The 24,251-nt window shown below is 42.4% G+C and overlaps 1 protein-coding gene across 1 annotated transcript in view; it reads right to left on the reverse strand.

Annotated features, from left to right (window-relative positions):
• CSMD1 (CUB and Sushi multiple domains 1) overlaps positions 1 to 24,251 on the reverse strand; it is a 1,745,606-nt gene that overhangs the window by 849,144 nt on the left and 872,211 nt on the right. The window lies entirely within an intron of this gene.

The following is a 24,251-nucleotide window of genomic DNA, read 5'->3' on the forward strand; positions in this document are numbered from 1 at the left end:
CACAAATCATACACTGGCAGCAAAGCATTTTGAATGGTTCCCAACTGCAAGATTTCTCATTCATGGCTCTGTCTTTCTCATTCATGGCTCTATCACAAAGGATTAACGACTCCTGAATGAAGCCTCTCTCTAAGTTCCAGCATGTGGTTTTCTCTCTCTCTTTTTAAAAAAGTTAGAGTCTAGGATATAAGAATAGTTACAGAAAGTCATTATTTATAGCAGGGCTTCTGAAATGGAATGGAAAACTCTGATAGCATAGGCTTGAAATTAGCAGGGTGATACACACACAGATACACACACACACACATTTTCAGTTAACAAAAAAAAGGCCCACCCTTTCGGTTTAGCATGTTGAGTTAAGGGCTTCCCATGTTCACAAAATGCTGGGAAATTACCACTGTAAAAGGCCCCACCATTAACTACATGTTGTTTAGGAAGATATTGATATGGAATAGTATCCGATCCTGTGGTTAGTTCCAGCTTCAACCGTGGTTGTAAGTGGCAGAGATGTGGACCTAAATCCAGATTTGCATGTTCATTGGAATGGACACATGAACTCTGTGCAACTGAAACTATCAACCAACTGAAGCGACCGTTACATTTTACAAGTACCCAACTGGCAACCAAACACAGGGCAAGTGAGTTGGAAGTGACCTTAACAGCTGTAATTTTCCAGCACTTTGGAGCTTGAGTGAATATGGAAAGCCCATACCACAACATGTTAAACTGAATGGTTGTTTGAATTTTATTACCTTTTGAGAAGGCTATGAATACAACTCTGTCATCAGGCAAACTCGAAAGTAAAAATGAGAAATACTTTGGGAAAAGAAGGGTGTGAGATGGGAAGGGAGTGAATATATCAATGATTTTTCTTTACTTCAATTCCAAAGCTGTATATATTGTTATCTGGTTATCTGTCTTTGTTGTACAAAGTGATTGGTTGGGATTTTGTAAGTGTTACTCATTTAATAGTAGAATGTTATTTAAAAGATTTTTATTTGATTATTAATATTGTGTACTGTACTTTTTTGTATACTGTTTAGGGTTTTATATATATTTTGTCTTGTTTTTGGTATATTTGGTATTTGGTATGTTGTTTTGGTTTCTTTTGTATTGCATTTGACCTCTACTTTGTATATTGTTTTGAGATTGTTCTATATTGTTTCTGATTTTTATATTGCACATTGATCTGAGGTTGTTTTTTGTTTGTTTGTTTTTCCATTTGATCTTTATTTTGTACATGGTTTTGTATGGCACTGGACTTCTACCATGCACAGTGTTCTGAAATTCTATTCTTTTATATTTGATTTAAGAACATAAGAAGAGCCTGTTGGATCGGACCAAAAGCCTGTTCTCACAGTGGCCAACCAAATGCCCATGGGAAGCCTGCAAGCAGGACCTGAGCACCAGAGCACTCCCTGCCCCCTGCCCCGGTTTTCAGCAACTGGTGTTCAGAAGCATACTGCCTCCAACTGTGGAGGCAGAGCATATTGTATGTTCTTAAATCAAATATAAAATAACAGAATTTCAGAACATTGTATATTCTAGAGGTCCAGTACCCTACAAAAGAATATCAAAGTCACAATTTATTTTCTGTACATTACTTTAATATTCTTTAAATATAAAGTGATCAATACACTTTATTATTAAACAACAACAATAATAATGGAAAAAGAAAAATCCAACAGATAAAGTACACAGAATTGGCCTCTGAATCTTCCCACTTTTTTCTGTAGGCTCTCCTGTGGGTCTTGTGTCTTTTATGGGGTTACCAACTTTTTCTGGCTACCACTCCTTTTCTACCTGTAACAACCAGCTCATTTTTAAATAGGCAGAAGATGCTTGAAATAAGGATTAGTGCCTTTTCCCCCCAAGCAGACTCATGTATCTTAAATGGGGCTCCCAACTTTTGCTGGGTGCTGCACTTATTTGCTTGCAACAATTGCTTCATTGGGTAACATCATTAGCAGGGGGTCTTTAAAGGTTGGATTTGAAAAAAAGAGGAAATCCAACAGATAAAGCACAGTTCTCCCCTAACTCTCTTCCCCCTTTTTTTTTCTGAAGGCTCCTTTGCGCTTTCAAACACTGCCCATTTGAAATCCAGCCACTAAGTACCTCAGATATATTTTCCCATCCCTTACAAGCCTCTCAAATTATATTTTACTTATCTACTATGATTTCTTCTCCCCATTCTCTTTCATGCCATTATCGATATCAGTGACATTTCACACGAAAATTCACAACATGAGTCAACATGTATAATATCTGAAAGGGCCTTAAATATCTGAAAGGCTGCCTCCATCCCCATCAAATTTCTTGGGTGTTAAGATCTGCAAATGGGGCTCTCTTGGTAGTCCTGCTACCATCAGAAGTGCAGGGAATGACATCTCAGGAGATGTGTTTATCTGCAGAAGCCTCTAAATGGTGGAACTCCCTACCCGCAGAGGGGTGTGTAGCATCTTCATTGTGCAGCTTCACCATATGCTGAAGATGTATCTCTTTATACTTTGACAATGGGGAGATTTTGTTTTGTGGCACTTACCTCTGTTGTTCAGTTTATATTGTTCTGTTCCATTTGGAATTGTTTTACTTGTTTTAGAATTGTAACAGTTTTATCTGTGCTTTTTATTATATATCGTATTGTTCTAACTTTACAAATAAATAAGTAAAACTCACCATCAGGGATCAGCGCTCCTGTGGTGAGTTTTCTACCATATCTTTACACTATTGTTTTGGACCACTCATAGGATGAGTTGGGCGCCATGATGATGTGGTTTTCCCTGCTGACATGCAGCACTCGCAGTGATCAAGGGAAGCTCATGATGTGATAGCTACGACTCACAAAGTAAAATGTACTTAACAATATAAGTGAGAACCTGGCCATGGGGATATTGATACATGATAAGTATATGCCAACATCCATGGTATCCACTAACACTCTGTTAAAACTAGGGATGGGAGAGAAATTCCATTCAGTTTGCATTTAGAAGCAAACTTACTGAAATGCACTTTCCAAAACAATACGTGAACCAAAACACAGGCATCTTTCAAAATTTACACTTTACATTTACAGTGCAGTTCTTCTGCCAAGTAATGTGTACAAGATGCATATGCTAGTGTAAAATGTTTGTATAAATGTATATATTAGTGAAAACAACATACAAAATGCATTATATTCAGGAAAATTGCATATAAAATATGTATAGTAGAAGAAATTCACACAAAACAGACTGATGAATTTTCAGGTGAACTTTTTTAAAAAAAATGCAAACTGATGTGGAAATGTGGAGAACTGAACTTAAAACTGGAAAAATGAGAAACAAACTAAAATTTCCCATACCTAGTTAAGATTGGGGCTCAATCCTGACTAGGGATGGGATCCATTGGCTGGTGCAAGTTCAAAAGCATTCCGTCAACCTAATGGGCCAAGATTGATTTGAGTTCTTTCTTCATCTGCTAGCCACTACTTTTACCTGTCCATTTTTCCCTCACAAAAATATTGATATTGATATTTTGAAAGGAAATTATCATTCCTAATATTGATTTTTTTAAAAAAAGTTTTCAAAAATAGTCACAGAAAATTGCTACATAAAAATCCAATCCACAACAATAGAGAATAAGCAAATTAATGGAAAATTCGGTACCAAATCCAAATGGTCCAAAATTCTAGCACATCTCTAAACCTGGCATCAATTTTCAATGGAACATTTGAATAATAGATGAATGTACCTCTGAGCAAATTCAGAGTACATTTTCCTCATTTCATCCTAATTACAATATTAGGGATTAGGAGGAAAATATCTCAGATTGGAGGATGGCATTTTCAGAAAGCCTTGACTCTCAACATATTTTTTCTAGGAGAAGTACCAAACTGAATTATGTAAACTAAGTACAAGAGGTCAAGTGTGTGCCCACAAACCTGACAATTCAATAACTCAGAACACAAGCTGCACATCAGTTAACTCTGATTTATCTGAAGGAGCGCCTCCAGAATCACCAATTATGCCGCCTGACAAGATCAGCCTCACAAGACCTTCTCTCAGTCCCACCGGTTAAAACAGCCAGGTTGGTGCGGACCAGAGAGAGAGCATTCTCGATCGTGGCCCCCACCCTCTGGAATTCCCTTCCTCTTGATCTCCGACATGTTCCCTCCCTGATAAGTTTTTGCCGAGCCTTAAAGACCTGGCTATTCAGGCGGGCCTACAAGATTGGGGTGGATTAGTTTTATAATGTTTTAACTGAAGGCTGGTTTTAAATTGATTATGATTGTTATTTTGATATGTATATTATGTATATTATGTTTTATATTGTTGTATGTCGCCTAGAGTGTCCGTTAACCCGGACAGATAGGCGACTCAAAAATAAAATTTATTATTATTATTATTATTAATTGTCAGGAAGCAAAACAATGTTTGCCATCCATCTCATTGAGCCGACACTTGTGGCTAGACTCTAACCACTTTCTCATTAGATTTAGGATCTGGGGCAGTACTAGCACTACACTAAGCAAATCATTAGCTTTCTAATAATGTTGATATATATTAGACAAACCAATCAGATCTGTATTTTCTGAGGATGACTTGCAGCTCTCCTTTAATTTATATTTTCCTCTCTATACTGAAACACTATGAAAACAGGAGATAAATCTCCAAAGATTATGTTTTCAAATTGGGATTTGTTATACAAAAGTAATGCTTATGTTTGTTTATTGCCACAGCAGAATGCTCTTCTCAGAACGCATTTTTAAAAGTATTGTTTCATCACTCAGCAAGGAACTCCAAAAAGAAAAATTATTTTCTGCATTTCCACAGTGATTTGTTGCCAGAATTCTACTGTTTACGAGAAAATAAATGCTCATTGCTGGAGCTAAAATAAATGTTCAGTGTTAATGCTAACAAGAGAGTGTAATTGAAGGGGGGGGATAAAAAAAACCACATTGATATTTTTCTTGTGCTCCAGCTATATAAATTACTTTTTTGATTAGCAACTAGAATTACCAGGGCTATGCCTTCTACATTAATAAGTCAATCTGGAAATCATACAACTTTGCCAAAATAGGTGCGCTACTTCAAATGTGTTGACTTTTCTCTCTAAGCAGTTTAAGTGCTGTCTTTTAAAAGAGCACAATTTTAGCAAATCTCAGCAAATCATGGTGCTTACAGAGGAACTTTGCATTTCAGATAGTGAATCTGTTATAATTTTATATTCATCATGGAAACTAATCAGAAAAAGTCAATCAACAAATCCTTTTCAGTGCTAGAACTACTTTTTAAAAGGCAATAGTAATATGCCTTCTAAAGTAGGGATGGCTAACCTTTTTTTTTGGCTGAAGGGCCACATTCACCTTGGCCAACCCTCTAGGGGCTGCAGTGGGTGTGGCCCCACACCACACTAATACATACACACACCCTCAGCTGATCCAGATTATCTGAAGAGTGCAGATATTGCCCCCCTCTCAGTTCATCAAATGGTTTATCTGATGACTGGGGAGAGAGCAATTTCCATCCCCATCAGGGGACTGGGCTCCACTGTGTCTACTTTAAAAATGTCCGTTGTCCCTGCCACCAAAATTAGTTGGGTTAGATGGAGTGTAATGAATAATTTGCTTGCCCAAGGGTTACCCATCCCTGTTTTAAAGCCTCTTTCACATGCTTCCTTTGTAGCATGTGTGTTACTGCAGTGTGTGCTTTCTCATATTCTCATGGTCACTTATAAGGGTCATGGCTGAGTGGTACAGCAGATGCTTTGTATGGAGAAGGTCCCAGGTTCAATCCATAGCATATCCAGGTAGGGCTAGGAATGTCCCCAGACTGAAACTGTGGAGAGCCACTGTCAGTCGGACACTAATGAGCTAGATGAACCAATGATCTGATTCAGTATAAGGCAGCATCCTATGAAACTCTCAGGGCCATTTAGCAGTTGTCCATACCCCAACTCTCTTCTGCTCTGAAATCCAGCTGGTATCAACATTGCTCTCTTTTAGAGGCTGGCTTAAAGCATGGTCATCTTGATTGTTCTGCAGTTTTGATGATTTTATCTGGTTTAAGGGATTCATTGTCTTTTATGTGTCTTTAGGGGATTGCCTTTTATAACTTCCCTGCACTGAGATTTCAGGAGGTAGTGGGATAGAAATATTTTAAATAATAAATAAATGTTCTCTTCCCCAGGTGAGTGATTCCTGTCTGAAACTGGGGCAATGTTAATACGGAAAGGAGCTATGATGGCTTCTTATATTGCTTCCTCAGTGCAGGAAAGTAAGTAGGTAATGTCCAATCAACACAACAGTTCTTCATTCAATAACTCTACATCAGATAAAAAGAATGTTAAGACAGCAACAGGAATAATTTGTTATTGCTATTAATTATTATTATTATTATTAATAATAATAATATTTATTAGACTTTTATACCGCCCGCCTAGCAATAGCTGTCTGGGCGGTGAACACAGAGAATACAATAAAATACACAATATGATACAATAAGAACATATAAAATAAGAACAATCTAAAATCAGTACAACAGATATGAAAATCAGGTTAACTTAAATTAAAATGCTTTGGAAAAGAGGAAGGTTTTAACCTGGCGCCGAAAGGATAACAATGTCGGCGCCAGGCGCACCTCCTCGGGAAGACTGTTCCACAGTTCAGGGGCCACCACTGAGAAGGCCCTAGATCTTGTCACCACCCTCCGGGCCTCTCTATGAGTCGGAACCCGGAGGAGGGCCTTCATAGCAGAACGTGGTGTATGGGCCGGTTCGTAACAGGAGAGGCATTCCAATAGGTATCGTGGTCCCGTGCCGTATAAGGCTTTATAGGTTAATACGAACACTTTGAATCTGGCCCGGAAGCATATTGGTAGCCAGTGCAAGCGAGCCAGAACAGGTGTTATGTGCTCGGACCGCTTGGTCCTTGTTAACAATCTGGCAGCCGCATTTTGCACTAGCTGTAGCTTCTGAACTGTCTTCAAAGGCAGCCCTACGTAGAGCGCATTGCAGTAATCCAAACGTGAGGCTACCAGAGCATGTACAACTGATGTGAGGTCCTCCTTACTCAGATAGGGACGTAGCTGGGCTACCAACCGAAGTTGGTAGAACGCATTCCATGCCACCGAGGCTACTTGAGCCTCAAGTGAAAGGGAAGAGTCTAGAACGACTCCAAAGCTATGAACCCGCTCCTTTAGGGGGAGTGTAACCCCATCCAGGATAGGGTGTGAATCCACCACCCGATCAGAGAAACCATCCACCAACAGCATCTCAGTCTTGTCAGGATTGAGCCTCAGTTTGTTAGCTCTCATCCAGTCCATTGTCGCGGCCAGGCAACGGTTCAGCACATCGACAGCCTCACCTGAAGAGGATGAAGAGGAGAAGTAGAGCTGCGTGTCATCAGCATACTGATGACAACGCACTCCAAAGCTCCTGATGACCGCACCCAACGGCTTCATGTAGATGTTAAAAAGCATGGGAGACAGAACCGACCCCTGCGGAACTCCACATTGGAGAGCCCACTGTGTCGACCAATGTTCCCCAAGCACTACCTTCTGGAGACGGCCGGCCAAGTAGGAGTGGAACCACTGCCAAGCAGTACCTCCAACTCCCAACTCTGTGAGCCTCCCCAGAAGGATACCATGGTCGATGGTATCGAAAGCCGCTGAGAGATCAAGGAGAATCAACAGAGTCACACTCCCTCTGTCCCTCTCCCGACATAGGTCATCATACAGGGCAACCAAGGCCGTCTCCGTGCCAAAACCAGGCCTAAAACCCGATTGAAATGGATCTAGATAATCAGTTTCATCCAATAGCGCCTGGAGCTGGCTAGCAACCACTCGTTCCAAGATCTTGCCCAGGAATGGAACATTTGCTACTGGTCTGTAGCTATTGAAATTTTCTGGGTCCAAGGAAGGTTTTTTCAGAAGTGGTCTCACCACTGCCTCTTTCAGACGGCCAGGGACCACTCCCTCTCGTAAAGAGGCGTTTATCACTTCCTTGGCCCAGTCAACTGTTCCATCCCTGCTGGTTTTTATTAGCCAAGAAGGGCACGGATCCAGTACTGAAGTGGTTGCGCGTACCTGTCCAAGCACCTTGGTCCACGTCCTCGAGCTGAACCAACTGAAACTCATCCAATAAAACATGACAAGACTGTGTCTGGACACCTCATGAGGATCAGCTGCTATAAATTGGGAGTCTAAGTCCCGGCGGGTGCATAAGATCTTATGCTGGAAGTCCTCAGCAAACTCATTACAGCGGGCCACCGATGATTCTACCGTGTCCTGAAGGTCTAGATGGAGTAGCCCTTGGACCACTCTGAAAAGCTCTGCTGGGCGGCAAAGAGATGACTTAATAGTGCAGCAAAATGTTGTTTTTTTGCCGCCCTCACCACTCCTACATACAGGTTGGTAGAAGCACTAACCAGCGCATAATTGCATCCGTCGGGAGTTCGCCTCCATCTCCGCTCAAGCCGCCTCCTATTTTGTTTCATCGCTCTCAGCTCTGGAGTATACCAAGGAGCTGTATGAGCTCTACACAGGAGAGGGTGCACAGGAGCGATCGTGTCAACAGCCCGGGTCATCTCCGCATTCCACAGATCAACCAGGGCTTCAACAGGAGCGCCAGTCCTGTCAGCCGGAAAAACCCCCAGAGCCCTTTGAAAACCTTCAGGATTCATTAGTCTCCGGGGGCGGACCAATTTAATAGGTCCCCCACCCTTGCAGAGGCTACTGAAAGTCTAAACTTCAGCAAGCAGTGATCTGTCCATGACAAAGGGAGAGATGTAAAACTCCCCACATCCAGATCACTATCCCCATGTCCAGTAGCAAAAATAAGGTCTAGAGTATGCCCCGACACATGTGTTGGACCGCTAACATATTGAGACAGCCCCATGGTTGTCATGGAAGCCATGAAGTCCTGAGCCGCCCCGGACAAAGTCGCCTCGGCATGGATGTTGCCATCCCCCAGTACTAATAGTCTGGGGGATCTCAGCAATACCTCCGAGACCACCTCCGTCAGCTCAGTTAGGGAAGCCATTGGGCAGCAAGGTGGGCGGTACACCAAAAGGATTTCCAGCCTGTCCCTCTGGCCCAACACAAGGTGCAAACACTCCAGACCGGTAACTGCATGGACATGGTGCTTGGTGAGTGAGATGGAACTCTTATAGACCACAGCAACCCCACCTCCCTGACCCTCAGATCTACCATGATGCTGAACCAAGTACCCCAGTGGGCAGAGCTGGGAGAGACTAACTCCTCCCTGTTCACCCACCCAGGTCTCAGTTATACATGCCAGATCGGCTGCCTCGTCCACAATCCAATCGTGGACAAGGGAGGTTTTATTATGTACCGATCTGGCATTTAAGAGCAGCAACTGGAGATCTGAGAGTTGGCTGAGAGGACAACCACCAACCCTGCGGGTGTGAGAAGGACCGGAACAAGGCACAGGCACTACATGTCTGGGCCGCGTTGCCCTTACCTGGCCCATCCTTCTCACATCTCACATCTCAAAGTACAATTAATCTCTCTCTCGCTCTCTCTCTCTCTCACTCACACACACACACACACACACACACTCACACACACACACACACACACACACACACACACACACAGAGAGAGAGAGAGAGAGAGAGAGAGAGTTGGCACCAGAAAAATAAAAGTGTGAAATCTCCTCCTTGACTAGAGCTGCTGCAAGGCTAGAGGCTCAGCCTTGAGAAAGACCAGAAAAATAATCCTTCATAGGGCATGTGGCAATATCAGGCAATCTTTGATGTGAAACAATAAAACATTTCTCTCACTATAGTGTGTGAGTAAGTAACTTCCAATTATAGAGTTACAGAGGGAAAGAAAATAGCTGCCACATGATGTTAGGTTGCTCAGGGAGCTACTTGTAGTCTTTGACATCTTCTTCTTTGCCAGAGGGACAGAGAAGGAAAGACAGCAACAAGACACCCCAGTGCACTGCCCAGACATCCGCCCAAGGTCAGAGACACAGCAGAGCAGAAACACAATAAGACAGATGCTACCCTCTTTGTTCTCTTTCTTTGGGATACGCTGTGCCACCAGAATCTGTGCACAAGCCTGCCTCTTCCTTCTGGTCTCAGTACTATCATTTTAAAGCTGCAATGAAAAGCGACCCAATGTGCAAGTCTCCCAGATGTCATATTGTTTATTACAAGGCTGCGATTTGAAGACTGAACTCAGGGCAGTTGGTTTTGTTATTTTTCTTTTTTTCTTTTTTACCCCTTTTAGGACTAGTGTGGGAAATAGTATTCTGCACAGACTTCAAGAATACTTGTTACAGAATGCTATAGAATATCAGGAGCCCCTGGGGCTAGAAATGGGAGTTCTTAGCTCCGTAGATAGCTGCCCAGTGCTGTAAGCTACTGGGGCTAGAGTTTGGAACATCTCTCTGGATAGTAAAAGGTCCCCAGGTACTGGAGTGGCTCCACTCACTGAGGTTGATGATTGCCTCTCCTAGACAGGAAGAGCTATAAAAGTCTTCCTGGTTAGACTGGGATTTGGTTGTTTTCCTACTTCTTGCATATCTGGTTTATTTCTTGACTCATTACTCCCAATTTGACCATTCTCTTACTACCGACTGTACCCTATCACCCCCAACTTCAGCTCCAAGTTCCCAGCTCCTGATTCCATCTCCACAACTGCCTATAGCTCATCCCTGGTGTAGAATTTTGCAAGTCATACAAAAGGAAGAAATCATTCGCTGATAATAGGAATGTATGAGCATCCCACTGCTCACTGCGAGAATATATGGGCTTTTTGACTTTTTGATACAAGCACTCAAAAAGCTCCATTTAGCTGTTATTCTCCACCTCCCCTGAAAGGCTATCCTTCCCCAAGCCCCATAACCCCCGCTGCAAAAATAAACAAACTTGCCTTAGGACAAAGAAGATGGCAGAGAACTCCCATGGACACAAGAGAGGCTTTGCTGGTCAGCTCTTTGGTAGCAAATTATGCAGTGTTATTTCCTTATGGGGACCATGGGGCTTGTAGACAAGTCCATGATTGTAGAGAAGAAATAGGTTAATCCAAAATGGAAGCTTTTCATTCACTGAATTTCCAGATCAAAGATTACCCGGGTACATAGGATTCCAAAATATAAATAAATAGCTAAAAGAGAAATAATGGGGTAATGAACTAAAGAGACTAGCTGTGTGATCAGAGTAGCAGAAAGACTGGAAAAGAGACTTACGTGGAAAGATTTCAAAAATATAAAACAACCCTCTATAATCTGCCTTAAATCTTGAAAGTGAAGTAGCTATTAAAATAAGCAGTCTCACAAGTTTCTGTAATGCTGTTTGTGTATGACAAGCCATCAGTAGAAGGCTTTTCACATCTTACAAATTACAATTCTGACATTTAAATAAAAGAATCCATCAGAGCTATTCTACTGTTAGTATGATTAAGTAAAGCCACCACTTCTTCTGTACTAGTGAACTCCTACTGACCTTCTCAAAGTCAGTTGTTCTGACACAATGGATAAAAAACAGAATATCAAATATATTTCCCACAAGAGAAGAAAGGTAAAATGCTTCCTAGTACAAGGGCTGGCCTGTTCATCCAGTGGCAAAGCAAACTTTTGGGGAAGTATACTGGCACAAAAACTAAAAGCGAGAAACTAAAAAAAAGTGAATGCACAAACATGGGAGCTATAAATACCACTAGTCCAAAAAGGAACAAACCAAAGAGAAATGCAGCTTCGCTTACCTGAACGAAGCTCTGGGGAGCGGTAGCACAGTTGCGGCCGAGGGTGAAGCCGCAGTAGCCATGTAGAGGGAGGGAACGTCGCGCGTCGCACTGGGATGATGTGTGGCATTCCGTATGGAGGGGGCGGAGCTAAGGGGCTATGTAAGCCCGCTCGGCCCCCTCCAACTTCCTCTTGGCTCGTGACACCCATCCCGCCCTCCCTCTTTTACGGTGTGCCCATGGTCGCTTCGGGGCCGAGCAGGAATTTTTATCCTGCCCACCCTTGTTGGCGGGCAGGTTTTTTGCCTGCTCCACACTTTGGGGGATGGAGGGAACAGGGTTAGAGGGTGTCGTGATTACTAGGCCGTATTTTGGCTAATTTGGCTAATTTGGTTCCAATCAAATTATTAATGTCGACAGGTTTGGACAAGGAGGGGGTAAAGTGCGGGAGGGGAAATAGGTAACGACAGCTAGGTGGCCCCCTTAGGCACCTTTCAAGGTGATTGGCAGTTCTGGAGGCCTGTCTCTTAGGGTTATACGGCCCTAGGGCAGGATATGGACTGCTTTTGGGGCCAACTTACCTCATCCACATGAGGGTTCTACGGCCCCGGGGGGGTGACGTGGGAAGGCCTCCCTACTCACCTACAAGGTGTGGCCGGGGCAAGGGGTAAGCAAAAGGGGGCTTGCCATTTGCCCCAGCAGGGGCTGGTCGCCCGAGAGCTGTAGGGCAAGCTGCTTGCCTATAGTTAGTTCCCGCACTTAGGTTTCACCTCTGCAGGTCGCTTTAAACGTTCTTGTTTATAATTAATAAAGTGGCCCTTTATTTCAACCATAGCTGCTGTTGTCTGCGTATTATTTCACCCATCGACCGCAAATACTATACTCTCATATGCCACAGATGGCCTACCATGGGGATGCCCAGGGCTCTTTCAAGAATGAATTCATTTAAACACATGCCAGTTAGCAGCTGGGTGGTAGACAATAAGCTTCCTTAGTTATCTTTTAAAAATATTGCCTTAATCCACTTACTGAAATTCGATTGTTTGAAGAACCAGAAATTTTAGAATGCGAGGTGAAAGCTGCTCTTAAAATACTTGGAAGAAACAAATCACCAGGAATAGACGGCATACCAATAGAGTTGCTACAAGCTACTGAGACTGAATCTGTCCAAATCTTAACAAAAATCTGTCAAGAAATATGGAAAACTAAACAATGGCCCACAGACTGGAAGCGTTCCATATACATCCCAATTCGAAAGAAAGGGGATCCCAGGGAATGCAGTAATTATTGAACTATTGCCTTAATATCCCATGCAAGTAAAGTAATGCTCAAGATTCTACAACAAAGGTTCTTACCTTATATGGAGCAAGAAATGCCAGATGTCCAAGCTGGATTTAGAAAGGGAAGAGGCACCAGAGATCATATCACAAACATATGTTGGATAATGGAACGGACCAAGGAATTTCAGAAGAAAATCACGCTGTGTAGTATAGATTTCAGCAAAGCCTTTGATTGTGTAGATCATGAAAAACTATGGAATGCTTTAAAAGAAATGGGGGTGCCAGAGCATCTGATTGTCCTGATGTGCAACCTATACTCTGGACAAGAGGCTACTGTAAGGACAGAATATGGAGAAACTGATTGGTTCGCAATTGGAAAGGCTGTGAGACAGGGGTGTATTTTATCACCCTATTTGTTTAATCTATATGCAGAACATATCATATGGAAAGCAGGATTGGGCCAAGATGAAGGAGGTGTGAAAATTGGAGGGAGAAACATCAATAATCTAAGATATGCAGACGATACCATACTACTAGCAGAAACCAGGAATGATTTGAAAGGAATGTTGATGAAAGTTAAAGAGGAAAGCACAAAAGCAGGACTACAGCTGAACGTCAAAAAAACTAAAGTAATGACAACAGAAGAATTATGTAACTTTAAAGTTGACAATGAGGACATTGAACTTCTCAAGGATTATCAATACCTCAGCACAGTCATTAACCAAAATGGAGACAATAGTCAAGAAATCAGAAGAAGGCAAGGATTGGGGAGGACAGCTGTGAGAGAACTAGAAAAGGTCCTCAAATGCAAAGATGTATCACTTAACAGTAAAGTCAGGATCATTCAGTCATGGTATTCCCGATCTCTATGTATGGATCTGAAAGTTGGACAGTGAAACAAGCGGATAAGAGATAAATCAACTCATTTGAAATGTGGTGTTGGAGGAGAGCATACCATGTACTGCGAAAAAGACAAATAATTGGGTGTTAGAACAAATTAAACCAGAACTGTCACTAGAAGCTAAAATGATGACACTGAGGTTATCATACTTTGGACACATCATGAGAAGACATGATTCACTAGAAAAGACAATAATGCTGGGAAAAACAGAAGGGAGTCGAAAAAGAGGAAGGCCACACAAGAGATGGACTGATTCCATAAAGGAAGCCACAGACCTGAACTTACAAGATCTGAACAGGGTGATTCATGACAGATGCTTTTGGAGGTTGCTGATTCATAGGGTCACCATAAGTCGTAGTCGACTTGGAGGCTCATAACAACAAAATTCAAAATCAACATTAGAGTGATAACAATTTATAATGTCAGTGAATGCCATCTACTGGATTCTCATGGAGGTTTGGGACTCCCTGAAGCAATACATGAACTGAAATACAGTTACTCTTTGCCATTCACACTTCACTAAATTTTGTGATGGAGTCCTCCAATAATTCTCCAACAAAATAATGTGTAAAGAAATGCATGTATTATAGGGAAATGTGCATAAAAGTGCAGATGTTAACAAAAATAACTTAAAACATGAATTATGTTTTGCTTGCAAAATGTATAGATAAGGCAAAATTGCAAACAAAAGTTACATATTAAGATAAATGCACACAAAAATGCTAATTAATTTTGTGGAGGACCTTTTTTAAAACAAATGTGAACAACCAAATTTAAGATTGAGAAAATGAGTAACTAAGTAAGTAACTAAGATACATCAGTTTCTAGGTGAAGGCACACTCCTGTATCTTGCTGTGTGTATATAAATGGATCATGCATGGGCGTGTCCGTAACTTTGTTAGCTGCTCTTTCCAAAAGGAACATGATTGGCAATTGCTGGGTAAAGCATGCATTGTCTTGAGTCTAACCAATGGCTTCTGCCAAAAAATATTTCTAGGCTTTGGACTTCATAAAGCTTACAATACCTGATTTCCTTCAGGTCTAATGCTTATTACTTTCCTAGCCATACTTCCATGGTCCCATCATGCCTTCATCAGCTCAGAGAATTATATCAAGGATTCTTATATCATAATTATATGATAATTATATAATGAGTCAGAAAATTATATCAAGGATTTACCAGGTAGGGATTTTTCATTATCAATAAGCTAGAGGGAAACATACTGTATATGGTGGATACAATCCGAAGACACTTAGGTGCACAAAAAATGTGGCATGTGCTTAATGGATGTGACTTTGCGTTCATTTTCTTAGTAGCAAGTTCCATTAATGGGATCATGGGAGACTGGTCACCAGGGCAAGGCAGGATAGAGCCATACTAGCATTTTTACTACTGCATGGCTCAAGTGTTCACAGTGGATTTACAGGAGAGGAGGGAGAAAATTAGAACAAATTGGTCCCACCTCCGGCAACCCCTTTGATTGCCTCACCAGATCCATTGGCTACCAGTTGCCACTGAATGGCACTTGCATCCAACAAAATGTGCATTAGAGTTGAGTAAGGCTCAGACATGCCAAAAGTTCTCTAGTTTACATTCACTGGATATGTGTCATCATACACTCATACAAAAGCCCCCACAAACAATATGAAAAATCATTCTAAAGCCCTTATTTATGGTTGTTAATATGATTACTGTTGACCTCACTGTGTCCAAGTTCAAAAAAGTGAAGAAACTTACAAAATGAACACTGAAATAAATAAACCTAGGCTGTAATCACACAGTTAAGGCACACTTTAGCATCCCATGGATTTCAACGTTTCAGCACTTAAATATGTAATGACCCTAATTAATTATCTACATCCCAAATCAGAACATGATATTAGAGTGGAACAGCACTTATAATTTGTAATATATAAGAACCTAAAGATAAATCTTTTAAATCCTTTCTTTTCTAGGCATACAAGCACTTAAAACAAAACTACTCTGAGTTTAAAGGAATGTACTGAAAATATTTTAGAGTAATTATTCTAAATATATTAACAATTTGGATCTAATATGGAGAAAGACAAATTATTTTAATATACAGCTATTATGGCTGGTAAGAAAACAACCCAATATTCCTAATTATGTCATTTGTCAGGCTTTTTCTTTCAGTTTTATTATGTATATGGGTATTTTGTTTTTTCCCTGAATAATTAAGACAATAAAAACAAATCAGCTGTATTCTGCAAGAATACTATTTGTCCACAGGGTATGTTATTATACATATATAAAAGTGTAATATGGGAATGCCTAACTTTTAAAATCTAATATAAATTAAAACTGTGCAAATTATTTAAACCTGTGAACCATTCAGCAATGCTTAGGGTCTTATGTACCATGAAAGCAATTGTGATTAAAGAATTTGTGCATGCCACTGGCATAATATGATCCTTACGGTGAGAGAGATGCTTTTTGCCATCATCAGTCGCTATTGGTGATAATGTTGAGGTGACTTGTACAAAGTACCTAGATTTTTCTGCTAGTTTATAATGTAGCCAAGGATAGTTCTGCTTCAAGCACACCCTTTGAAAATAATGGGCCAAATTTAGTCATCCCCATTGGGTTCTATTCAATGCAGTATTAAGCAGATCAGTCCATTAACATAAAGATTTCTCCCCCTCTCCTCCCCCTCTGCACTGCCTAAATCTGTTCTGAGGGTTCCCCCAACACTCCAGATTTGGGAGTGGCTTGGGGCACACATGGGAAGAGGAGAGCGGGAAATCCCTTTGCGCTAGCACTAATTGTTGTGCTAGTGCAACTATTTAGTTGAATGCTTTCAATTAATTTCAATGGGTCTACTCTGAGTAGAATTAACATTGGATACAACTTAATATCAAGAAAACCTGACTGGCTCAACTAGAGATCAATATTCTGATGGGCCAATGGGTACCTGATAGAGGAAGGTCCTCAAGGATTATATAAACTTCAAAATTCTGTGTGCGTTTTTGAAGGGGCTGGTGAGTTTGCCAATCTTTCCCACCCCTTCCCAACAATCCTGAACAACAGGTGTTATTTACTGCTGCCTCTTTGCAAAGTTTACACGGTCAGAAGGGCTGGCGCAACAGGGCAGCCAGGATGGGGCCTGGCCAAGGGCCCCTGCAGCCCAGAGGGTGGGGCTCCTGTTCCATGATCTATGGCAATGTCAGATCCTGGAAGCCAACCCTGCTGCAGATTGTGAAGAGGGAGCTCCCAGGCAAACACCCCCAATATAGACAGTGCAAGCTCCAATAAGCCCACCTGCATGCCCCACCTACCTCTCCCATCAGTGTGAATGCCGTGCACACTGTGGGCACATGCCTGCCATCACCCAAGTTGGCAGTGGAGGCTTCCCTAAGGGGCTGAACACACGTGCACACATCATTCACATGACACAAGAGGTAGGTGGGCTTATTAACCGTGCGCTGCCTGTATCTGTGTTGGGCTGCCATGCCACGGGCCCAGGGCAGGTTGGTGCCCAAGGGCCCAGTCATGCCTGGTGCCAGCCCTGACAGTCAGTGTCAAATCTGAATCAGATAGGTATACTCTTTTTGCAATGTCAGGAAATACTCAACCTAAAAAAAAAGTCAAGCAATGATGTTTAATGGGAATATCAAGGGAAAATAAGTTGCCAGCTTCTCGTCTCAATACAATTCTGCTGGTGGACTCATCATACTAGTGATGGGTGGACTCATACAAATCCACTTCAGCAATAACCTGAAACATTTTCCCAGACTCTAGACTAATTGAAACTCATCATTGGGTTCAGGGCAAATCAGGTTCCTATGCCCTGCCAGACAGAGATGACATTATCAGTCTGCTGGGGCCTGCAGAGTTCACATGAATCACCACCATACATACTCCATTGTGTCCAAGTAACTGAGTTGACAAGTTGCTGGTGGCGAGGGCTCCAGTTAACTAAGGGAATTCTAGATCCCTTTTGAGTTGGGGCAAGCTCTAGAAGGTTTGGAAACCAATCCAAAGATGATCCAATGGGAGGGGGGAAGCAGACTCCTAAAATCCAGTGTCCAGAACTCTCTTATCCCATCATTAATTATAACATTTTTTCTTTGATTCTTTTCAGTTTCATTTTATTTACCTAACGCTTAGTGAATTCAAGGATTTCTAATAAAGAACTAATTCAGTGAAAGGTTAAATAATTAATCCCCTTGTAGCACCCCCCAAAGACTTTAAGTTTCAATCAGGCATGAGCCACATATTCAATTTGAGGAAAAATATGCATTATAACAGACCCTCAAAATTGCTGAAAATTTCAGTAAAACACATTGAAATGTTTGGTGTGAACTTTTAAGAATGCCAAAAATATAATGGGAAGAGCAGTTGCAATACAGCTTTCATCTAGATATTAAAGTCTGCAATGTAATGTAATAGTACAGATGTGTTATTAACTGTCCGGCCAATATCGAATTTAGAGAGTCCCTTTAGACCTATGCCCACACTGGGATTGCTCCATTTCTCCAGCACAACTCCTTGCTATGCATTACAAATTGCTTTTGAAACTCTTGAGTTTCAAAAATAGTTTTCAAACAGTGCAACACTGTCATGAAATACTTTGACTTAGAAGCTTCATAGCGTGTACAGAAATCATTCCAAGACTCTCTGGACTGTGGCCAACAGAACTATGAGTAAATCACATCTATATTTACAGTGCACAAATATAATATAATAATTACTGTTGTTAATTAAATGCCTTCACTTCTGTGGGTACGTGCTTTGAAATGTGATCCAAAGTTGTGGTAATGAGCATCAGAAGTACATTTTAAATGAAGCTCCAGCAATAAGCTTCAGACTGCAAGCCATGATACATGGAGAGCAGAACTACCCTTATAACTGCATTCACAGGTAAGTGGGTTGTGGACTGGGGGCCCATGTCTAGCAATAAAATAGCTGAAGTCTTTTTTCACAGCCCAGTATTGGGTTGTGGGATATAGTTGCAGCCTTGGAAGTGGAGTCGGTGCTGATCCTATTGTGACATGTGCATGATGTGTGCTGCAAAGGGGAGGGTGACTCAGTTTATTTAAGCTCTGGTTGTGCCTTTCTCCCCCACCCTTTTGTCAGCACAGCTCGCCCACCCTCCCTAGTTCTCTAGTTCATAGTTGTTGATTGCCTTTAGGGGTCAAGTAGGAATTTGGGCTTACCCACTAATAGGCACTGGTGGGTCAGTTTTTTCATGTACTCCATACTGTGGGATGGGCATGGGGAGATTTAGTTTGGATCCACTTGTTAAATAGGTTAATTTGGTCACTTTGGCTCTTCCCTCCTGTTGGGTGGGACTGTTTGAAAGGGGGACAGTTAAATTCGGCTAGGTGTCCTCCCCATAAGCTCCTTTCAGGGTGATGGGTGGGACCCTAGGCTTGTTGCTCAGGGCTATGGGGCCCTGGAGCAATATAGGAATCACTTTTGAGCTAATCTGTATCCACCACCTGGAGTTGCAGGGCCTCAGTGGTGATCCAGGAAGGCCTCCTTACTCAATTTTGTGTATGGCCAAGGAAAAGGGGTAGGCAGTACGGCTGTGCCCCATTTCTCATTGGTAGGTATTGTTGCCAAATTGGCTGCAGGCTTGGCCTGGTATGTTCTAGCTAGCTCGCCCCCAATATTTTTCTTTCTGCAGATGGTTTTGTATTTAAATAAAGTGGCCCATAGTTCAACCCACATGCTGTGTCCGAGACTTTATTTCCACCTTCAGGTTTCAAATGCATGTCCTGTTTCATGGTCTTGATATACACAATTCAACACTCACAGTTATGAGGACTGCATATGATTGTTAGCTGACTGCCATCACCACACTCATAAGAGCTCAACTATGAAATAAAAATAACGGTCCATTTGTATTTTGAAGACGCATAGGCACCATCAATATAATTTAGTATTCTTGTCCGACATGATATCATCAATTCTAGTGGTGTTTCACCGGAGCTAAATGTAGGCTGAACTAATCTAATTGTGGAAAGTTTGCAAACCAAAATTAGGTAATGAATTGGGCTCCGACACATCTGAATGCTAATTTAGATTCCTTCTGAACATTTGACAGAAAGCAGCAGCAGGAAAGCTGTGCTAATTAGAAAAATATGTCACACATGCATACACATGCAAGCATGTACGCGCACACACATGAAAGAGAGACTCTGACATTGTATGTCAGTGACCTATGCGATCTGCAAAATTCCCTCTGCACAGGAATCAGCAAGCCAAGCATTATGTCTATTTAAAACATAGTGATCAATATGCAAAATTACCATATACGGATGATCAACTCATAGATCATATGCTATGGTTTGAACTTATCTTTAGTGTATTTGAACAGTTAATTGTTTATACTTAGTACTTACACATATGAGTTCAAAGGCATAGAATGCATAATGCAGTTATTTCTCAGTCAGGCACAAACAACAGCAAGCATATATAAAGATCAGAGGAGTAGAAACAAATAGTTTAAATGTTTCCAAGTTGCATTGCTGCAGAGGGTTGAAATAAGACACCGACACATAAAATGGGTTGAACATAAGGCCACTTTATTAAACTATAAACCAGAATTTTAACTAACCTGCAGAGGAAAACCTAGGTGCGGAACTATCTGTAAGCAACTCTTTGTTTACAGCTCTCGGGTGACCAGCCCCTGCTGGGACAAGTGTAAGCCCATTTATCCTACCCCTTACCCCAGCCACACCTGTAGGTGAGCAGGGGGGCCTTCCTACGTCACCACCCCCCGGGGCCATATAACTCTGGGTGGATGAGGTAAGAATGCCCCAGAAGCAGTCCATATCCTGCCCACGGGCCGTAAAGCCCTTCCTGGCAGGCCTCCGGAACCACCAATCACCTCCAAAGGTGCCTAAAGGGGCCACCAAGCTGTCCTTACCTACTTCCCTCAGATCAGAGGAGTAGAAACAAATAGTTTAAATGTTTCCAAGTTGCATTGCTGCAGAGGGTTGAAATAAGACACCGACACATAAAATGGGTTGAACATAAGGCCACTTTATTAAACTATAAACCAGAATTTTAACTAACCTGCAGAGGAAAACCTAGGTGCGGAACTATCTGTAAGCAACTCTTTGTTTACAGCTCTCGGGTGACCAGCCCCTGCTGGGACAAGTGTAAGCCCATTTATCTTACCCCTTACCCCAGCCACACCTGTAGGTGAGCAGGGGGGCCTTCCTACGTCACCACCCCCCGGGGCCATATAACTCTGGGTGGATGAGGTAAGAATGCCCCAGAAGCAGTCCATATCCTGCCCACGGGCCGTAAAGCCCTTCCTGGCAGGCCTCCGGAACCACCAATCACCTCCAAAGGTGCCTAAAGGGGCCACCAAGCTGTCCTTACCTACTTCCCTTCCCACACCTATCCGCACAAGTGACCATACAAACTATACCCAACTCAAGGGATTAACCTTAACTTGTCGAATTAGCCAAATCAGCCGAAATAACCTATTAGAAACACAACGCCCCCTACCCAATTCCATCCTGCCACTACAGTGTGGAGTAGGCAAAAAACCTACCCGCCAACCTGGGTAGGTAGGATAAAAATTCCTACTCGGCCCCGAAGCGACCATGAACACACCATAGTAACGGGAGGACAGAGTGCGCGTCATGCGCCAACAGGAAGGTAGGGAGGGGGGCACAGGCTTAAATAACCTAAAGCCACCCCGCCCCTTTGCACATCGTGATGTGTGACTCACAAACAGTGCAACGTGCGACTGATGCCCTTACTTCTAATGGCGACCGGGGCTTCAACCCCAGGCTGCAAATGCATACCGCCTGTCCAGGCTTCACTCGGTCTGGCGGAGCGGGACTTGGCTATACCATAAGCTGAAAGTTCAACAAACGGCTCCTAAGGTGGGCAGAGCAATCCAATTCAGGGGAAGCTGGTGGAAGGGATACCAGCAGAGGAGGAGCCAATGAGAACCTCTGAGGTATCCATTTGCAGTGCGGGAGCCACTGGGCTGGCTAAACATTGGCTCAGTCAAGAGCTGAGTGCATGAACTGAAAGAAAAGCAGGCAATTATGAATACCCCTACTGGCAAGTAAGCGCTTCCTACTGACCCATTATAATTATTTTCTAAGACCGACCTTTTTCTCAGCATAAATTTGGCCCAGATCGGGACCTGCAAGAGTGCTCTGAAAGGGAGTTGGATGTTGTGTAAGTCCCCCCTTTGGCTCCTCCTCTGCCACGTCCCTGGAACATCCCTTTTTGGAGCCTTACGCCGGCTTCTGCTGGCACCCCTTCTGCCAGGCTGGGCTTCCTCGGTGGACTCCCAGTTGAGCCGTCAGGGTCCAAGATCCACTACAGCTGAGGGGCTTCTGCCAGCAGATTCTGGCAGAGTCGGTATCCTGCCAGCTCAGCCAGGGGTCCGGTATATCCAGCTACCCTCAGCCTGACATAAATACAAGTTGGATTGCACCCTTAATGCCTGAAGGTTATGAATGTGCCTATGAGATGCACAATCTAAGACAATGCCTTTATCAATCTCCATACAAGAGAGATCAGTTTCTTTGTTCTTTAGAATCTGTTTGCTACATCTTGCCTTGTATATAAGAAGCAGCATGCCAGAATGGTGCTAGAGTGTTGGATTTGGCAAATGAAAAAAATTGGCCTCCCAATAATTATTTTTCCCTTTTCACTGTACAAATCCACTTGTTAATACCTTCAAAATGTTAACTACCTTTACCTTTCTAAACAAATGGTTGTTTTTTGTACTACAGTTGGTGCTTTGTTCCAGTACTGGTTGTTTATATACAAGAGGGTTAATCTGCTAATTAAAAGACATCGAGTTCTCAGAAAGTAGCAGCAAGTGTATTCTGACATAAAAACTGACATTTAGCTTAAAACCCTGCTCTTAAACTTTAATATTCTACATTGGTGCTTACTTTAATTACCCACTAGGCTATTTTTTTTAAGTCCTGATATTTGGGATCATATACCACAATCATTACACGAAATTCCCCCTTATAATAACTGATAGGATAGACATATCCAAATCAAAGCTTGAATATTTTGTGATCTATTGCCTTTCATCATCGTCGTCGTCGTCATCGTCATCATCATCATTTATATCCCACCTTTCCTTCCAGTAGGCCAGTACAGCAAACAAAAACACTAAAAACACTATAAAACATCATAAAAACAGACATTAAAATATGTTATGACAAAGTATCTTTACAAACATTAAAACAAAACAACTTTAGAATTATTATTTTTTTAAAAAAAACCTTTAAATACATCTTAAAAAGCAATTCCAACACAGAGGTACACTGGCATAAGGTTTCTACTTAAAAGGCTTGTTGAAAGAGGAAGATCTTCAGCAGGCACTAAAAAGGTAACAGAGATGGCACCTGCCTAATATTTAAGGGGAGGGAATTCTAAATGGTAGGTGCCACTACATTAAAGGCCCACTTCCTATGTTGTGCCAAACGGACCCCCTGATAAGTAGGTATCTGCAGAAGACCCTCAACTGCAGAGCAGTGGTCAACTGGGTATATAAGTGGTAAGACAATCTTTCAGGTATCCTGGTCTCAAGCTGTATAGGGCTTTATACACCAAAATCAGAACCTTGAACTTAGCCCGGTAGCTAATAGGCAGACATTGCAATTCTTTCAGCAGTGGGGTGACACGTTGCCAATACCCTGCCCCAGTCAGCAATCATGCCACTGTATTTTGCACCAGCTGCAGCTTCTGGACCAACCTCACAGGCAGCCCTACATAGAGTGCATTACAGTAATCCAACCTGGAGGTTACCAGTGCATGGGCAACAGTGGTCAGGCTATCCCACGCCAGAAACGGTCACAGCTGTCTTACCAGCCAAAGTTGGTAAAAAGGCACTCCTAGCCACTGAGGTTACCTGGGCCTCTAGCGGAGGCCTCTACAGGAGCACCCCCAGACTATAATCCTGCACTTTCACAGGGAGTACAACCTCATCCAAAGCAGGCAACTGACCAAATATCCAACTCAGGAACCACCAACCTACAGTGCCTCCATCTTGCTAGGATTCAGGCTCAGTTTATTGGCCCTCATTCAGCCCACTGCCGAGTCCAGGCACTGGTCCAGGGCTTGCACAGCCTCTCCTGATTCAGATGTTACAGAGAAATAGAGCTGGGTATCATCAGTGTGCTGCTGACACCGTGCCCCATATCTCCAGTTGACTGCTCCCAAGGGCTTCATATAGATGTGAAACAGCATGCGGGACAAGATAGTACCCTGTGGCACCAAATGCTATTCTCTGAAAGCAAACCTGGAGGCAGGATTAGAACCACTGTAAAACAGTGCCTCCAATACCCATCTCACTAAGTCGGTTCAGATACCATGGATATCATGGTTAATATTATCAAAAGCCACTGAGAGATCAAGGA

This window comes from Rhineura floridana, chromosome 4 (genome assembly GCF_030035675.1).
Source record: "Rhineura floridana isolate rRhiFlo1 chromosome 4, rRhiFlo1.hap2, whole genome shotgun sequence".
NCBI classification, from domain to species: Eukaryota; Metazoa; Chordata; class Lepidosauria; order Squamata; family Rhineuridae; genus Rhineura; species Rhineura floridana.